At 47.3% G+C, this 12,890-nt stretch overlaps 1 protein-coding gene and 1 pseudogene across 1 annotated transcript in view; both read left to right on the top strand.

Moving 5' to 3' along the window:
- The window catches only part of GALNTL6 (polypeptide N-acetylgalactosaminyltransferase-like 6), a 987,982-nt gene that overhangs the window by 62,879 nt on the left and 912,213 nt on the right, over nucleotides 1-12,890 (top strand). The gene's annotated exons all lie outside the window — the stretch shown is intronic.
- On the top strand, nucleotides 2,882-3,711 carry LOC102763241 (annotated as a pseudogene).

Here is a 12,890-nt window from a genome sequence, read left to right as displayed (position 1 = left end):
CACATTGAAAAATTGTTTAGTACTTAAACATACACTTGCTATATGATCCAGCAATCCCACTCAAGGTATTCACCCAAGATAAATGAAAACATATATCTACAGAAAGATGTTGTGAATGTCCCTAGGACCATTATTCAGAGTAACTGACAACTAGAGACACAAATAGTCGTCAACCATTGAATGATAAGATGTTTTGGTTATAATTATATTACTGAATAGTAATCAGCAATAAAAAGGAACAAAGTTTGGTACATGGACAACTTGCAGATTTCTCAAAAGCATTATCCTATGTAAAGTAAGAAGAAGAAAGATTAAACACTCTGTGATCCCAATTATATGACTTTTTAGAAAAGGCAAACGTATAAGTATAGAAATCAAGTCGATGGTTGTCTGGAGCTGGGTATTTAGAGAGGAAATTGAGTGCAAGATACACAAGGAAATTTTTGGGCTGCTAGAAATGTTCAATATCTTAATTGTGATGGTAGTTATATAATATACAGCTACCAAAACTGTTCACTTAAAAGAGGAAATATTAGTGTATGTAAATTATATTATAACTAGAGGCCCAGTGCACAGATTAGTGCACCAGTGGGGTCCCTCGGCATGGCCTGTGGGGATTGGGCCAAAACTGGCAGTCCAATGCTGCCTGCCACTCCTGCCAGACTCTCCTGCTCATCTAGACCCCACTGTGCCTGCTGCAGGCTCGTGCCCTGTCAATCGTGATCAGGAGAGGCTCGCACCATCGCAGCAGCGCTCACCAACCTTGAGCTCTGCGTCTGGCGCCCATTGGTCAGCTGAGCTGCGCTCCCTCTGTGGGAGCACACTGACCACCAGGGAGCAGCTCCTGCACATCAGAGCAACCAGTCAACTGGTTGTTTGGTCATTCCGTCATTTGGTCGCTTAGACTGTTTTATATATAGATATATCTATAAAAAATAAAAGGAAATTATAAAATAAATATGGCTATTAAGAGAGAAAGTGATTAAATGGGTTCAGAATTTTTTTTTCTTCACTGATTAAAGTAATTTATTGGAGCAACTGGGAAGAATGGTACTCATGCTATTCCTAGCCTTGTAGAGTTCAGTTACGGAGTTGTTTTGTTGGTTTTTGTTTTTTCAATATGATCTCATTTTGTTGAAATACTTCTACATTTACCATAATAATTTTAAAGGTTTTCAAATAAAGATATGTTTGATCTTAAAATATTACTAACAATGAATTGGCATCATGTACTTAGCTTTGAAATAAATGCATTCCTTCAGAATATGTTCTGCACAACAGTCAAAATAGTACCAGTTTGAACTTTGTATCAGCTGTGCATATGTGTATATATATAAATAACTGACAGCAGTATTATTAGTAAAGTGTTCCTGAATAACTGTTTTATGTTCAGGAACCTGTTGTAGTACAAAGAGGACAAGCAATTAAGTCTCAATATACTTTTTTTTAAGTCAAACAGTATAAATACAGTGACTATATTTAAGGAATTTATATTACTTTATTAATTTCTGATATTTTACGAAGGGAAATTGTATATTTTTATTACTAGTATTTAAATATTTGAAATAAATATATTTTCATTTCATAATGAACACATGTTCAATCATTTAAGAAATGAAAGATGTTTCAGTAGATTACACATCTCTTGAAACTGAATTCAAAGGTAATTATCAGTGAAAAGTGACTCTTTTTATTACCCACAGCATTAGATACTAGTAAGAGTTGCCAGCCTTAGTTACTCCTACAACCAGAAGCATTTTAAAAACATGTTTCTGTCCTTACTCAACTTTTAAATCTTTTGGTTACATTATGGCTCTGTGTATTTATGGAGTTTTTCTTGTATCAGTGAACCAAAAACACTACTTTCTATCAAATAAGCTATGGGTCTGGAAATAAAATTAGAAAACTAATAAAAGTGGAGATCTCAGGGCTCTTGCCATTTTCCTAGCAGCAGGAAAATCCTTTATTTGATGCATCATAGTCTAGTACTGCTGTTATGAAAATAGATAACAAAATTTATATTAAAAATTCCATTTTGAGAAAACATAGCTTAGACACATTCTTTTTTAATTCACCAGTTAGAAATTAGCACATCAGGCTCTATTCATGTAATTAAGTCACATATTTGTGCATTAAATACACACAGAGTAAAGAGGAAGCACAGAATGTGAGGAATTTAAATTTGAGAACTCTATTATTCAGATAACATCTGCTAATATTTAGACTTCGTCATATTCCAAAACTCAAAAAAACCTATTATGAAAATATGAACAATTTATGCTAAATTCGTTTCATTTATTGCACCATCTTCATTAAGATAATTATTTTGAGTGAATTTATTTTCCATAGAATTGCTTCAAGAATTTCTCTTCTCTCTCTTTACAAAAACTATTTTCTTCCACATCCCTATTCCTTCTTATGTTTTCATTATTTGATAAGGCAATACCTGCTCTTGTCCCATGGATGCTTAAGTAGACCAGAAGGACCACTTAATTCTTGGACTAGTTCTCTGAACGTATAAGGTATTTCTGTAACCTTATTGGGCTAAATGAAGGTAATGGAATATAGTGTCACCATAACATTATTGAATGAATCGAATATTTTCATTCCTCCAACCAAATACTTATGTAATAGAATTCTATAATAAAAAAGGAATGCAGTTTATCATTTGAGTTCAGTTTGAAGTGCACTGTGCATGCTCAGAAGTTTCTTCATGCATATGTAATACCTGCTCACACTTTCACTTATTGAAAACCATTCCACAAGTGTCATGCTAGGTGCTATTCTAAAACATTTAAAACATATTCTCTTTTTTGAGATATAGGACGTATATATGAAAATAATTAGATTATTATTAGAGTTCTTTTTCCCATCTTGCAAGATGGCAGGTGAAAAGAAAACTGACAAGCCCGATACTAAGGAGAAGAAACCTGAAGCCAAGAAGAAGGCTGATGCTGGTGTCAAGGTTAATGCGCCTAAGAAGGGGAAGCCCCACTGCAGCCCAAACCCTGTCCTCATCAAAGGAATTGGCAGATATTCCCAATCGGCGATGTATTCGCAAAAGGCCATGTACAAGAGGAAGTATTTGGCAGCTAAATCCAGGATTGAAAAGAAAAAGAAGAAAGTTCTTGCTACTGTCACAAAACTAGTTGGTGGTGACAAGAATGGTGGTACCCGAGTGGTTAAACTCGCAAAATGCCTAGATATTATTCTACTGAAGATGTGCCTCAAAAGCTGTTGAGCCAGGCAAGAAACCCTTCAGTGAGCATGTGAGGAGATTGCGGGCCAGCATCACTCCTGGGACCATTCTGATCATCCTCACTGGGCACCACAGAGGCAAGAGGGTGGTTTTCCTGAAGCAGCCGAGCAGTGGCTTGCTACTTGTGCCCGGACTTCTGTCCCTCAATCGAGTGCCTCTGTAAAACATACCAGAAATTTGTCATCACCACCTCCACCAAAATTGATACCAGTGGTGTGAAAATCCCCAAACATCTCACTGATGTTTACTTCAAGAAGAAGCTGTGGAAGCCCAGACAACAGGAAGGTGAGAAGTTCAACACAGGGACAGAGAAATTCGAGATTAAGAACAGCTGAAGGTTGACCAGAAAGCTGTGGACTCACAAATTCTGCCAAAAATCAAAGCTGTTCCTCAACTCCAGGGCTACCTTCACTCTCATCAATGGACTTTATCCTCACAAACGTGTGTTCTGAATTTCTTATAAGAACCTGATTAAATATCTGATATGTTAAAAAAAAAAGGTAAATACACCCTTTGGTTATACAAGCAAATAATCATTTGAGACTGGAAATTACAAAAAGTCTAGGAATTTCAAAATATAGGAAGAATATCACATGGTAAGATGATCTCATATGAATTTCATATATTATATGATTTTTAAAAGGACTAATGATTAAAAGATTTGAATATGTTTTCAAAAGTATGAACTTGATTAAAGAGATAATAAAATAGGATTACATTTAATAACAAGGAGTGTGAAATAATGGAACAGGATTTCAGAGAACAAAATGTCTGGAATAGGCTATAAAGATCGAAACAAAACAAAAATAGAGGAATTATGAGACACTATTGTTCGAGGGTGCTATAACAATAGGTTGGCAATTATGGCTTAAATTTGGGCTAAGAGAACAACAACAACAAAAATTGGGGAACTAGTGATTGCACTGGGCCTACTAACAAGTGCTAGTATTCATCCTGCTTAAACCAACATATCCCACACCTTGTAGACTATATTTAGGAAAGCTGGGAAGAAGAGATACACAATGAAATTCTGTGGACAGGAAGCTGTCAGATGCAGGAACAGGGGGCAAAAGCTAAGGAAAAGGTTTGGAGTACCGGTGTGTCATGGAGTGGGAATTGTTGGCCTCTACCAAGGCCTTCTGAAGAATTTATGTATACTCCTCCGGGGCCATTAACTGGATTTCCTCCTCAAAAGAACATCTGTACCCTGAGAAGCTGGCCAGAGTATCCATGTAACCAGCAGAGAGATGATACAAACTGAAGTTAATTACAGAAATATTTTTCTTTCTTTCTTTCCCATGACCCCTCCAATATAATCAGAGCTGTTATTCCTGGAGAATAGAGGAGAGCAGTGGGTAGCTAAGGAGCAGATCACATACATCTCTTCTTGAATTTTTCAGATGCTAGAGTGGGAGACCACAGAATAAACGGACTACTTCAGATCTCTGGAGCTCCAAACCTAATCAATGATGGTGGACACGGTCCTCCTTAAATCAGAATTTATTTTGCAATTCTAAACTGGTATACATCTGTGATATTTAAGATACCTGAAAACTAGCAGAGAAGAGAGATTTGAGGTAACAGTATGGGAATTATGTTTGGGAAGAAGAAAGTTAATATTGTCCAACACAAAGTTTTATAGTCTTTAACAAAATTATTACTCTTGGGGTGGAGGGGGTGCGGGGGGAGATCCAAGTGCATGGCTGGATTTTGAATATAAAATAGAGCACAACTGAAACATGCTGACAAATTTATCATTATTGCTCTCTAAGATTGTCTTGCTATAGAATATTTATACAGGTAAAAGAGAAATGATCAGTTCAATTGTAAGTTTGAAGACATGGAGTAAACTTCAGGGGCAGTGTTATACAGACAGGAGGAAATATATAAATCAAAACAGAGAGGTCTTGGCTGGAGATCTAGTTTCCATGGTCTAAGAAGCTTAAGCAGACTGAGCAATGTGAGGTAAAAAATACAGGGAATGATAAGGAATGTGTGTGTGTGTGTGTGTGTACACTTTCTTTTTTTTAATATATATTTTTATTTATTCCAGAGAGGAAGGAAGAGGGAGGGAGGGAAGGAGGGAGGGGGAGAGAGAGAGAGAGAGAAGAAAAAAATCAATGATGAGACATAATCATTGATTGGCTTCCTCCTATATACCCCCCACTGGGGACTGAGCCCACAACCCAGGCATATACCCCAGCAGGGAATTGAACCATGACCTCCTGGTCCACAGGTCAATGCTCAACCACTGAGCAACACCAGCCAGACCAGAGCCCTTTCTTATTCAGGAGACAAAAAATAGAGGCATATGGGAGGGCATATTAACACAGATAATAAGTGGAGAGTATTACGAATTCAGGTGTCTATAAATTTGGGAGTGCAGTAAACGTCAAGAAGAATGATGAATGCTGGATTTCGTCACCTTGAAGAGTGGCTTCATTATATGAAGGAGACAAGAATCAACATTGATGATTTTATGACTGGTGAGGACATGCAGTAATTTTATCGAGGAGGTTGAATCTGAAAGCAAGGATAAGTAACTAGAGTGTTTTGAAGGGACTCAAGAATCAAAACAGATGATATGTGGTGAGAGTGAAATAAAACAGACAGGCTGGCAGCTGCAGTTATAGCAACTGAGCTAAGACGTTACAAGGAATAGAAATAGGCAGGTAGGTCATTGAAGGGCCAAGTGGAAACTATAGGATATAAGCTTTTAGTTCCAGCATATACTCCATTATAGGACTACTAGAGGCAAAATGCGCAAAATTCGCAAAAGAGTAGGCCCTCACAGCCATGGCTGCCTTGGCCCTCGCAGCCCCAGCTTCGTCCGGAAGGTCTTCCGGATGGTTGTTCTGCTGTTTGGCTGTTCGGTTGATTTGCATATTATGCTTTTATTGTTATAGACTAGAGGCCTGGTGCACAAAAATTTGTGTACTCAGGAGGGTCCCTCAGCCTGGCCTGTGTCCTCTCGCAATCTGGGACCCGTTGGGGAATGACCGAGCGTGGTCAGTGTGTGTCATAGTGACCAGTGATTCCCAGTCACTCTGCTGTTAGGGTCAATTTGCATATTACCCATTTATTATATAGTATAGAGGCCTGGTACACAGGTGGTGGCCGGCTGGTTTGCCCTGAAGGGTGTCCTGGATCAGGGTGGGAGTCCCGCTGGGGTGCCTGGCCAGCCTGGGTGAGGGACTGGAGGCCATTTTCAGGCTGGCCACACCCCCTTCAGGGAGGGGGCTCCTGCTGGGGTGCCTGGCCAGCCTGGGTGAGGGACTGGAGGCCATTTTCAGGCTGGCCACACCCCCTTCAGGGAGGGGGCTCCTGCTGGGGTGCCTGGCCAGCCTGGGTGAGGGACTGGAGGCCATTTTCAGGCTGGCCACACCCCCTTCAGGGAGGGGGCTCCTGCTGGGGTGCCTGGCCAGCCTGGGTGAGGGGCTGATGGCTGTTTGTAGGCTGGCCAAGCCCCCCAGTGGGGACCCTTACCCCATGAGGGTGTGGCCAGTCTGGGTGAGGGGCTAATGGCTATTTGCAGGCTGGCCACAGCCCCTTCAGGGTAGGGGTCCCTGCTGGGGTGCCTGGCCAGCCTGGGTTAGGGGCTGATGGCTGTTTTCAGGCTGGCCACAGCCCCTCAGGGTGTTGGTTCCTGCTGGGGTCCCTGGCCAATCTGGTTGAAGGGCTGATGGCTGTTTGCAGGCTGGCCATGCCCCCCAAAGGGACCCTTACCCCATGAGGGTGTGGCCAGTCTGGGTGAGGGGCTAATGGCTATTTGCAGGCTGGCCACAGCCCCTCAGGGGGTTGGTTCCTGCTGGGGTCCCTGGCCAATCTGGGTGAAGGGCTGATGGCTGTTTGCAGGCTGGCCATGCCCCCCAAAGGGACCCTTACCCCATGAGGGTGTGGCCAGTCTGGGTGAGGGGCTAATGGCTATTTGCAGGCTGGCCACAGCCCCTCAGGGGGTTGGTTCCTGCTGGGGTCCCTGGCCAATCTGGGTGAAGGGCTGATGGCTGTTTGCAGGCTGGCCATGCCCCCCAAAGGGACCCTTACCCCATGAGGGTGTGGCCAGTCTGGGTGAGGGGCTAATGGCTATTTGCAGGCTGGCCACAGCCCCTCAGGGGGTTGGTTCCTGCTGGGGTCCCTGGCCAATCTGGGTGAAGGGCTGATGGCTGTTTGCAGGCTGGCCATGCCCCCCAAAGGGACCCTTACCCCATGAGGGTGTGGCCAGTCTGGGTGAGGGGCTAATGGCTATTTGCAGGCTGGCCACAGCCCCTCAGGGGGTTGGTTCCTGCTGGGGTCCCTGGCCAATCTGGGTGAAGGGCTGATGGCTGTTTGCAGGCTGGCCATGCCCCCCAAAGGGACCCTTACCCCATGAGGGTGTGGCCAGTCTGGGTGAGGGGCTAATGGCTATTTGCAGGCTGGCCACAGCCCCTCAGGGGGTTGGTTCCTGCTGGGGTCCCTGGCCAATCTGGGTGAAGGGCTGATGGCTGTTTGCAGGCTGGCCATGCCCCCCAAAGGGACCCTTACCCCATGAGGGTGTGGCCAGTCTGGGTGAGGGGCTAATGGCTATTTGCAGGCTGGCCACAGCCCCTCAGGGGGTTGGTTCCTGCTGGGGTCCCTGGCCAATCTGGGTGAAGGGCTGATGGCTGTTTGCAGGCTGGCCATGCCCCCCAAAGGGACCCTTACCCCATGAGGGTGTGGCCAGTCTGGGTGAGGGGCTAATGGCTATTTGCAGGCTGGCCACAGCCCCTCAGGGGGTTGGTTCCTGCTGGGGTCCCTGGCCAATCTGGGTGAAGGGCTGATGGCTGTTTGCAGGCTGGCCATGCCCCCCAAAGGGACCCTTACCCCATGAGGGTGTGGCCAGTCTGGGTGAGGGGCTAATGGCTATTTGCAGGCTGGCCACAGCCCCTCAGGGGGTTGGTTCCTGCTGGGGTCCCTGGCCAATCTGGGTGAAGGGCTGATGGCTGTTTGCAGGCTGGCCATGCCCCCCAAAGGGACCCTTACCCCATGAGGGTGTGGCCAGTCTGGGTGAGGGGCTAATGGCTATTTGCAGGCTGGCCACAGCCCCTCAGGGGGTTGGTTCCTGCTGGGGTCCCTGGCCAATCTGGGTGAAGGGCTGATGGCTGTTTGCAGGCTGGCCATGCCCCCCAAAGGGACCCTTACCCCATGAGGGTGTGGCCAGTCTGGGTGAGGGGCTAATGGCTATTTGCAGGCTGGCCACAGCCCCTCAGGGGGTTGGTTCCTGCTGGGGTCCCTGGCCAATCTGGGTGAAGGGCTGATGGCTGTTTGCAGGCTGGCCATGCCCCCCAAAGGGACCCTTACCCCATGAGGGTGTGGCCAGTCTGGGTGAGGGGCTAATGGCTATTTGCAGGCTGGCCACAGCCCCTCAGGGGGTTGGTTCCTGCTGGGGTCCCTGGCCAATCTGGGTGAAGGGCTGATGGCTGTTTGCAGGCTGGCCATGCCCCCCAAAGGGACCCTTACCCCATGAGGGTGTGGCCAGTCTGGGTGAGGGGCTAATGGCTATTTGCAGGCTGGCCACAGCCCCTCAGGGGGTTGGTTCCTGCTGGGGTCCCTGGCCAATCTGGGTGAAGGGCTGATGGCTGTTTGCAGGCTGGCCATGCCCCCCAAAGGGACCCTTACCCCATGAGGGTGTGGCCAGTCTGGGTGAGGGGCTAATGGCTATTTGCAGGCTGGCCACAGCCCCTCAGGGGGTTGGTTCCTGCTGGGGTCCCTGGCCAATCTGGGTGAAGGGCTGATGGCTGTTTGCAGGCTGGCCATGCCCCCCAAAGGGACCCTTACCCCATGAGGGTGTGGCCAGTCTGGGTGAGGGGCTAATGGCTATTTGCAGGCTGGCCACAGCCCCTCAGGGGGTTGGTTCCTGCTGGGGTCCCTGGCCAATCTGGGTGAAGGGCTGATGGCTGTTTGCAGGCTGGCCATGCCCCCCAAAGGGACCCTTACCCCATGAGGGTGTGGCCAGTCTGGGTGAGGGGCTAATGGCTATTTGCAGGCTGGCCACAGCCCCTCAGGGGGTTGGTTCCTGCTGGGGTCCCTGGCCAATCTGGGTGAAGGGCTGATGGCTGTTTGCAGGCTGGCCATGCCCCCCAAAGGGACCCTTACCCCATGAGGGTGTGGCCAGTCTGGGTGAGGGGCTAATGGCTATTTGCAGGCTGGCCACAGCCCCTCAGGGGGTTGGTTCCTGCTGGGGTCCCTGGCCAATCTGGGTGAAGGGCTGATGGCTGTTTGCAGGCTGGCCATGCCCCCCAAAGGGACCCTTACCCCATGAGGGTGTGGCCAGTCTGGGTGAGGGGCTAATGGCTATTTGCAGGCTGGCCACAGCCCCTCAGGGGGTTGGTTCCTGCTGGGGTCCCTGGCCAATCTGGGTGAAGGGCTGATGGCTGTTTGCAGGCTGGCCATGCCCCCCAAAGGGACCCTTACCCCATGAGGGTGTGGCCAGTCTGGGTGAGGGGCTAATGGCTATTTGCAGGCTGGCCACAGCCCCTCAGGGGGTTGGTTCCTGCTGGGGTCCCTGGCCAATCTGGGTGAAGGGCTGATGGCTGTTTGCAGGCTGGCCATGCCCCCCAAAGGGACCCTTACCCCATGAGGGTGTGGCCAGTCTGGGTGAGGGGCTAATGGCTATTTGCAGGCTGGCCACAGCCCCTCAGGGGGTTGGTTCCTGCTGGGGTCCCTGGCCAATCTGGGTGAAGGGCTGATGGCTGTTTGCAGGCTGGCCATGCCCCCCAAAGGGACCCTTACCCCATGAGGGTGTGGCCAGTCTGGGTGAGGGGCTAATGGCTATTTGCAGGCTGGCCACAGCCCCTCAGGGGGTTGGTTCCTGCTGGGGTCCCTGGCCAATCTGGGTGAAGGGCTGATGGCTGTTTGCAGGCTGGCCATGCCCCCCAAAGGGACCCTTACCCCATGAGGGTGTGGCCAGTCTGGGTGAGGGGCTAATGGCTATTTGCAGGCTGGCCACAGCCCCTCAGGGGGTTGGTTCCTGCTGGGGTCCCTGGCCAATCTGGGTGAAGGGCTGATGGCTGTTTGCAGGCTGGCCATGCCCCCCAAAGGGACCCTTACCCCATGAGGGTGTGGCCAGTCTGGGTGAGGGGCTAATGGCTATTTGCAGGCTGGCCACAGCCCCTCAGGGGGTTGGTTCCTGCTGGGGTCCCTGGCCAATCTGGGTGAAGGGCTGATGGCTGTTTGCAGGCTGGCCATGCCCCCCAAAGGGACCCTTACCCCATGAGGGTGTGGCCAGTCTGGGTGAGGGGCTAATGGCTATTTGCAGGCTGGCCACAGCCCCTCAGGGGGTTGGTTCCTGCTGGGGTCCCTGGCCAATCTGGGTGAAGGGCTGATGGCTGTTTGCAGGCTGGCCATGCCCCCCAAAGGGACCCTTACCCCATGAGGGTGTGGCCAGTCTGGGTGAGGGGCTAATGGCTATTTGCAGGCTGGCCACAGCCCCTCAGGGGGTTGGTTCCTGCTGGGGTCCCTGGCCAATCTGGGTGAAGGGCTGATGGCTGTTTGCAGGCTGGCCATGCCCCCCAAAGGGACCCTTACCCCATGAGGGTGTGGCCAGTCTGGGTGAGGGGCTAATGGCTATTTGCAGGCTGGCCACAGCCCCTCAGGGGGTTGGTTCCTGCTGGGGTCCCTGGCCAATCTGGGTGAAGGGCTGATGGCTGTTTGCAGGCTGTTCAAGCCCCTAGTAGGGACCCTCACACCATGAGGGTATGGCCATCCTGGATGAGGGACTGATGGCTATTGCAGGCTGGGCACAGCCCCCATCCACCCAGGCTCTCAGTGAAGGCTGGCTGGAAGCAGGTATCTGGGATTTATTTAGCTTCTATAATTGAAACTTTGTTGCCATGAGCAGAGGCCACAGCCGCCCGGGCAGGCAGGAAGCTTGGGGCAACCAAGCCTCCTGCTTGCTCCACCTCCATGGCTGTTGCCGCCATCTTAGTTGGGTTAATTTGCATATAATAGCTCTGATTGGCTGGTGGGCATGGCTTGGGTGTAGCAAAGGTACAGTCAATTAGCATCTTTGTCTTTTATTAGTGTAGATTATTCAGAAGTGCTGCAGCAGGAAAGGCATGGATAATATGACTAATCTAGAAGTGTTCATGAATTTGGTTATTTTATTTTAATTATTTTTTACGTTTTATTGTATTTAAAATAAATTTTTACAGTGAACATTTTATTTTTAAATTTTTTTTATTGATTAAGGTATTACAAATGTGTCTTTATCCACCCATTGTCCCCTCATCCCCCCAGTCTTGCCCTCACCCTCTGTTGTCTGCATCCATCACTTATGCTTATATGCATGCATACAAGTCCTTTGGTTGATCTCTACCCCCTTCCCCAACCCTCCCCTACCTTCCCTCTGAGGTTTGAACATCAGATCTATGCTTCTCTGTCCCTAGATCTGTTTTTGTTCATTGGTTTATGTTGTTCATTATAGTCCACAAATGAGTGAGATCATGTGATATTTATCTTTCTCTGACTGACTTATTTCACTTATTATAATGCTCTCGAGCTCCATCCATGCTGTTGCAAATGGTAGACGTTCCTTCATTTTTACTGCAGCATAGTATTCCATTGCATAGATGTGCCAAAGTTTTTTAATCCACTCTGCTGATGGGCACTTATGCATGCATACAAATCCATTGGTTGATCTCTTACTCCCTCCCCCCTCCTGCTTTCCCTCTGAAGTTTGATGGTATGTTCAGTGCTTATCTGTTTCTGGATCTACTTTTGTTCATCAGTTTATGTAATTCAATATATTCCACAAATGAGTGAGATCATGTGATATTTATCTTTCCCCAAGTGGCTTATTTTGCTTAGCTTAATGCTTTTCATATCCTGCCATGCTGTTGGGTATGGTAAGAGTTCTTTCTTTTTTACACCTGGGTAGTATTCCATTGTGTAGATGTACCACTGTTTTTCAATCCACTCCCATGCTGACGGGCACTTAAGCTGTTTCCAAATCTTAGCTATTGTGAATTGTGCTGCTATGAACATAAGGTTGCATATGTCCTTTCGGATTGGTGTTTCTGATTTCTTGGGATATAGTCCTAGAAGTGGGATTACTAGACCAAATGGGAGTTCCAGTTTTAATTTTTTGAGGGAACTCCATACTCTTTTCCATAGTGGTTGCACAAGTCTGCATTCCCACCAGCAGTACACAAGAGTTCATTTTCTCTACATCCTGGCCAGCACTTGCCTTTTGTTGATTTGTTGATGATAGCCATTCTGACAGGTGTGGGATGGCATCTCATTGTCGTTTTGATTTGCATCTCTAGTGATTTTGAGCATGTTTTCATATGTCTCTTGGCCTTCTGTGTCCATTTTTGAAAAATGTCTATTTAGGTCCTTTGCCCATTTTTTTTATTGGATTGTTTATCTTACTTTTGTTAAAATGTATGAGTTCTTTATAAATATTGGAGATTAGGCCACTATCTGATATAACATTGGCAAATATGTTCTCCCATGCAGTGTGCTTTCTTGTTATTTTGTTGATGGTTTCTTTTGCTCTTCAGAAGCTTTTTATTTTGATGTAGTCCCTTTTGTTTATTTTCTCCTTAGTTTCCATTGCCCAAAGAGCTGTATCGGTAAAGATATCACTACAAATATGTCTGATATTTTGCTGACT

Source organism: Myotis davidii, unplaced genomic scaffold (assembly GCF_000327345.1).
Source record: "Myotis davidii unplaced genomic scaffold, ASM32734v1 scaffold404, whole genome shotgun sequence".
NCBI lineage: Eukaryota > Metazoa > Chordata > Mammalia > Chiroptera > Vespertilionidae > Myotis > Myotis davidii.
The sequence above is the reverse complement of the archived record's forward strand: the minus strand, read 5'-3'. Positions and strand labels throughout refer to the sequence as shown.